This window comes from Tenrec ecaudatus, chromosome 2, assembly GCF_050624435.1.
Source record: "Tenrec ecaudatus isolate mTenEca1 chromosome 2, mTenEca1.hap1, whole genome shotgun sequence".
In the NCBI taxonomy this organism is placed as follows: Eukaryota; Metazoa; Chordata; class Mammalia; order Afrosoricida; family Tenrecidae; genus Tenrec; species Tenrec ecaudatus.
The window spans coordinates 132,589,150-132,595,923 of NC_134531.1; the positions used below are offsets into that span (position 1 = coordinate 132,589,150).

General features: G+C 42.0%; 1 pseudogene; it reads left to right on the plus strand.

Annotated features, from left to right (window-relative positions):
- The first annotated feature begins 2,281 nt into the window (after positions 1-2,281).
- On the plus strand, positions 2,282-4,047 carry LOC142440970 (GTP-binding nuclear protein Ran-like; annotated as a pseudogene).
- Positions 4,048-6,774: the final 2,727 nt, after the last annotated feature.

Consider the following 6,774-nt stretch of genomic DNA (forward strand, 5'->3'; position numbering starts at 1 on the left):
AGTCCACGTACCCAGACGACAATCCGCTCTGTGGTGCTCTTTGCCTGGTAGTAAGGCTAGTCGCGTTCCTAGACTTTGGTCAGTGGGGTTCATCAGACACTCGGTGCACTGAGGGACCCACCCTGCAAATGGACTGGGGCTTCCACTCTCATCCATACTTACCATTTCATCTCTGGTACTCATCTCTCCTCTGGGTTTTGTTTTAAAGTGAATGCTTTTTAAAGGGCATGGCCGGTTGTAAGAGTGCCAACCTCCACAATCTGCCCAAGGCCCACCCATTTCCTATACTAGCTCCTACCAGCTTCCTCCTATTACCTGACTACCTAACACATTGACCACACCTGTATGGCCATCTGCAAAGTAAGGAGGTTTGTAGCCCCGGCTTGAAGCAGCCACAGAGTCACAGGAAGGCACAGTTGGTGTCTAGTTGCCTCTAACCCAACTCCGACTGTGCTCTGACTCCTGGAAAATTGCACTGTGCTCCATAGGATTGTCCGTGGCAAATGTGGGGGAAGAAAATTGCTGGGCCTTTCTTTCATGGCTCCTCTGTCTCCAACTTTTCAGTGAGCAACCAGGATCCTGTTTGCATCACTAAGGGACTCGCCAGGAATGTGACCAAACCAGACTTGGTGTTTCATGGTTATCATCCATCTATTACAATTACTTGAGCTATTGATTTATAGTCTACAATGTGTGCCAAAGATGACTATATCACCTCTATCAAAGGAAGTACTGTAGACAACCTGTAAGTAACTAACCAAGAACCTACTGCAGCCTCTTCATTTGTTCAAAACAGTCCCTGAATCTTTTTTAATGTGTGTGTTGTGTGGAAAGGAATTCTGATGGCAAGCACAAGCAAACGGTCACTACTAGAAATGACATTTTCTAAAGGGAGGAATTTAGCATATAGACATGCTACTTAAATAATTGCCAAAGCTCTCCTTTGAGGTCAGTGGCATTGATTCCATTTTACATAGATGGACAATCAAAGAAAGTTAAGTGGCATCTGCAGAGACGGTTGAATGTAGCTCTAGTTACCTTTATCTCATATTGAGATTAAAACATATATTATTCATACACTTAGATCACTTAATAATAATGCCTTAAAATTTAAAAAGCAAAGTCAATAACTATTCCTCAAGCAGCAGGCCTGAAATGGTCATATGGATAGAATTGACAGGGAACACACCAACATCAGATGGCAAAGAGGGACCGCAGAGCCAAGATACTTGGCAAGATCAGGGACGTTGAACTGCTTAATAGGAGCCCTGGTGTTGTAGTGGCTATGTCTTAGGCTGCTAACCACAAGGCCAGTAGTTGCTACTCTGGATCGAGATAAGGTTTTCTAGTCGCATAAAGAATTGCAGTTTCGACGATGCTGGGAGAGTGGAGGGTGAGTGGGTTGGAAAGGGGGAACTGATTACAAGGATCCACATGTGACCTCTTCCCTGGGAGAGGGACAGCAGAGAAGTGGGGAAGGGAGACTCCAGATAGGGCAAGATATGACAAAATAACGATGTATAAATTACCAAGGGCATATGAGGGAGGGGGGAATGGGGAGGGAGGGGGGGGGAGAAAAAGAGGACCTGATGCAAGGGGCTTAAGTGGAGAGCAAACGCCTTGAGAATGATTGGGGCAGGGAATGTATGGATGTGCTTTATACAATTGATGTATGTATATGTATGGATTGTGGTAAGAGTTGTTTGAGTCCCTAATAAAATGTAAAAGAAGAAAAGAGAAAAAAATGATTAGGGCAAAGACTGTACAGATGTGCTTTATACAATTGATGTATGTATATGTATGAACTGTGAAAAGAATTGTATCAGCCCCAATAAATTGTTAAAATAAAAAAAAAATTTTTAAATTAAAAGAAAAAAAAAAGAATTGCAGTTTCAGAAACCCAGAGACGGTTCTACTGAGTCCTTTAGGGTTGCTATAAGTCAGAATCAATTCCAACTGCATAAAATAAATAATTTTTTTAAAGAACTAATTCGATGGCAAGGAGTTTTCTTTTTTTGAACTGCTTAATGGCAATGGAAATTTTGAAAACAAATAATAGTAAAAGTTGAACAACATAATAAACATAATGTCACTGAACCGTTCTTGTGCAGATGAAGAATGTTGAAAGCAAATGTCTTATTACCTATATGAGCATAGTGGCCACACTAAAAAGTAAATTAATGTTTAAAAATTTCTTAACATAAGTCCAGATGAACAAAAAACTCAAGAATAATTAGAGCTGAATTAGACATGGCCCAGAGACACTTCTAGAGGATCCATCACAATGGCCACCCAAGGAGAACCCCAAGTCCAATTCAAACTCATACTGGTGGGTGATGGTGGTACTGGAAAAACGACATTTGTGACAAAAGTTGTGAACTAAGCTGATGGTGCCCGACTATCCAATGGTATAGCATCAGGGGTCTTAAAGGCATGAAGACAATCATGTGGTCATCTAGCTAAGAACCAAGCCCACATGGAGGAAGCACACCAGCCTACCCTGACACGAACGCTGAAGACAAAGCGGGTGCATTGGAAAATGCGGTGAAGAAAGCTGATGGTTTCCAGTTGTCAAAATATATAGAATCTGGGGTCCCATAGGCTAGAAGATAAATAAGGGGCATCTAACTGAAAAACAACAAAGCCCACATGGAAAATGCACACCAGCCTGTGAGATGACAAGGTGTCGAAAAAAATTCATAGCATTGTGAATGAGGGGGAGTGCAGAGTGGGGAACCAGGGCCCATCTGGGGGAAATTGGACATCCCCTTGCAGAAGGGCGGTGGGGAGGTGACGAGCCAGTCAGAGTGCAGTTTAGCAACGATGAAACATACAATTTTCCTCTGGTTCTTAAATGCTTCCTCCCCCCACTATCATGATCCCAATTCTACCTTACATATCCGGCTAGACTGAGTAATGTACACTGGCACAGATAGGAACTGGAAATGCAGGGAATCCAAGACAGATGAACCCCTCAGGACCAGTGGTGAGAGTAGCAATATCGGGAGGGTGGAAGGAGGGTGAGGGAGAAAGAGGGAACAGATGACAAGGTCTACATGTAACCTCTTCCCTGGAGGACGGACAGTGGTGAACTAGGTGAGGGAGACGTCGGATGGTGTAAGATATGATAAAATAATAATTATATATAAATTATCAAGGGTTCAGGGGGAGGGGGGAGTAGGAAGGGAGGGGAAATGAGAAGCTGATACCAAGGGCTCAAGTAGAAAGCAGGTGTTTTGAGAATGATGATGGCAACATATGTGCGAATGTGCTGGACACAAATGATGTATGTACAGATTGTGAAAAAAGTTGTATGAGCCCCTAATAAAATGAGTAATAAATAAATAAAATTATTATGGCAACATGTACAAATATGTTTGACACAACTGATGTATAGCTCAACGTTATAAGAGCTGTAAGAGCCCCCAATAAAATGATTTAAAAAATAATAAAATTAAAAGAAAGAAAAACGACATTTGTGAAATGTCACCTGACTGGTAAATTTGAGAAGTATGTAGCAACCTTAGGGATTGAGGTCCATCCCCTTGTGTTCCATACTAACAGCAGACCTATTAAATTCAACATGTGGGATACAGCTGGTCAAGACAAATTTGAAGAACTGAGAGATGACTATTATATTCAAGCCCAGTGCGCCATTATAATGTTCGACATAACCTCAAGGGTTGCTTACAAGAATGTGCCTAACTGGCATAGGGATCTGGTTCGAGTGTGTGAAAACATTCCCATCGTGCTGTGTGGCAACAATGTGGATATTAAGGACCGGAAAGTTAAGGCAAAGTCCATTGTCTTCCACCGAAAGAAGAACCTTCAGTACTATGACATCTCTGCCCAAAGTAACTACAACTCTGAAAGCCCTTCCTTTAGCTTGCTAGGAAACTCCTTGGCGATCCTAACTTGGAGTTTGTTGCCATGACTGCTCTGGCCCCACCAGAGGTTGTTAGGGACCCAGCTTAGGCAGCACAGTATGCGCATGATTTAGAGGCTGCGCGGACAACCGCTCTCCTGGATGAAGATGTTGACCTGTGAGAGGCTAGTTTTATAGGCAACTGGCCTGTGACGTCAACAGTGTTTGCCTCTCTTCTTATAGCATGAAACAGAATGTGCTCATCTTTGGGAGGCTGAAGGAGATGAATGGGATTTGGAGTGAGTGTGGCAGTTAAAAACCTCTTTTTTGTTTTTTGGACCCGCATATCTAGCTGTTTGGGAACTCATTTTTCTTTCTTGAAATTCAAATACAAGACTGCTACAGTCGCATCACAATATTCAGTGGTGACGTTTTGTTTGTTAACTGTTATTCCCATTCCTCTTCATTAGAATAAAGTTGTTTTTCAAATATCTAAAAAAAAGAATAATTAGAGATGAATTTCCTACCTCCTTGTGAGAGAGGGAACAAACGTCACCATTACAGTAGCTTTCGTAAAAGCTTTTCATTGAGAATTTGGTGAAGGTCTACAAAGCATGTCACAATTTTACATTCAGCATTTCATAAGCCTTCTGATTCAACTCATCCATTGAAATCTCTGGAATGTACCAGTGATTATCTCACTTCTACCCTTTCTTCTGTTTCCATTCCTACTTTGGTCCCAACCTTTCGAAAACTGTCCTTGGGTAAATGCTTTTCTTTTCATCTTAAAGTGCCCATGATTCTAACACAGAGGTGAGTTTAAGTCTACATCTTAAGGGAAAGGGTCATACTCTTAGGGGTCCTACCAGTCTCTGTCCTACCAATAAACCTGGTCTCTTTTATGATTTATTAAGATGATTTATAGAAAATAAAGGAAATGAATTCTTCCAGGCTTGAGTTTGTGGACTGAGGTTCACATTATCCATGCTCTTATTGGGTGCCATCAGTAAGTTCCTATTCATAGCAACCCTTTGTACAACAGGCAAAAGAGAAACGATGCCCCGTTCCCTGCCAGAGCATCCTCGCAATGCTTGCTATGTTTGAGTCCACGGCTGCAGACACCATGCTAATCCAGCTGCTTGAGGGACTGGTCATGCTCAGCAGCCCTCCTCTCGCACCCTTACTGGCTCTGGCATCCATCATGTTCCATCATCCTGAACAGAACCCCAAGTCATCAAAGTATGCTAAGAATCTGGGTTTTGAGATCCTCTCTATCACCTGAGAATTCTGAGTTCCTATTTGTTGACTGCCTGAAGTACAGTCAAATCACGTCGTTGCTTATCTTACTGTTGCTAGGTATCATAGGGTCAGTTCCAACCATAGAGATTTTATGCACAACAGAACTAAATACTGCCTCGTCTTGCGCCAGCCTCACAATTGTTCCTATGTTTGAGCCCATTGTTGCCGCCACTGTGTCAATCCGTCTGGTGTATGGGGCTTCCTGCTACTTTCCACTGCCCTGCTACTTTTCCAAGCACAGTGTCCTTTCCAGGGATTGATCTCTCCTTACAGCATTTCCAAAGGATATACGACAAAGTCTCACCCTCTTTGCCTCTAGGGAGCACTTTGGCCTTACTTCTTCCGAATTCTTGATGGTTCTTTTACAGCCCATATACTTTAAATATTCTCGACCAGTACCACAATTCAAGTGCTTAGATTCTTCTCTGGTCTTCCTTATTCAAAATGCATCTTTCAAAAGTATCTGAGGCCATTGAAATTACCATAGTTTGGGTCAGGTTCATCTTAGTCCTTGAAGTATCATCCTTTTTTTTAATACTCTAAAGATTTCTTGTGCAGCAGATTTACCCAATGCAACTTGTCTTTTGAGCTCTTGAATACTGCTTCCATGAACATTGTGGATTCAAGCAAGACAAAATCCTCGACAGCTTCAATCTTTTCTCCATTTATCATGAAGTTTCCTATTGATCCAGTTGTATTTTGATCTTTACATTGAATTGTAGTCCACACTGAAGCCTGCCCTTCTTGATCTTTATCAGCAAGTGCTTTAAGTCCTGTCACTTTCAGCAAAGCAAGGTGTGTCATCTGTATATCACATCTAGTTATGCTTTCTTCCAATCTGACACTGCATTCTTCTCCAAATAATCCAACTTCTCTGATGATTTTCTCAACATACAGATTGAATAATTATGATGACAAGATACAACCCCGATACACACCTTTCCATTTTAAACCATGCAGTATGCCCTTGTTCTGTTCGCACAACTACCTCTTGATTGATGCACAAGTTCTGCACGATGAAGTGTTCTGGGATTCCCATTCTTCTCATGGCTATCCACTTATCTGTCAGTTGTCATACTGCGGTGGCTTATGTGTATTTGTGATCCTAGAAACTATGTAACTGGTATTTCTCATGCCAGCAAGGTCACTCAAAGTGAACAAGGTTCAGTGGAGCGTCCAGGCTAGGAACAGTTTATGGAGAAGGAATTGCCTGCCCACTTTGGAGGGAGTAGCTGCTGAAGACCTTCTGAATAACCTGGTGGTTGTTTTTAGGTGCTATCAAGCCACTTCCTAGGCATAGAGACCCATATAAAAGAGAATGAAACACATTCCAGTCCTGCCCCATCCCTACAATTGTGGTTATGTTTGAGCCGATTGTTATACCCACTGTGTCGATCCATCGCCTTAAAGGTCTTCCTCTTTTTTGTTGCGTTTCTATTGTATCTAGCATGCTGTTCTTTTCCAGGAACCAGTTTTTCCTGATAACAAGTTCAAAATACATGGGATGAAGTCTCACCATCCTTGCTTCTACTAAAAAGCATTCTGGCTGTACTTCTTCCAAGACAGGTGTTCTTCTGGTAGCTCATGGTACCTTCAATATTCTTTGCCAG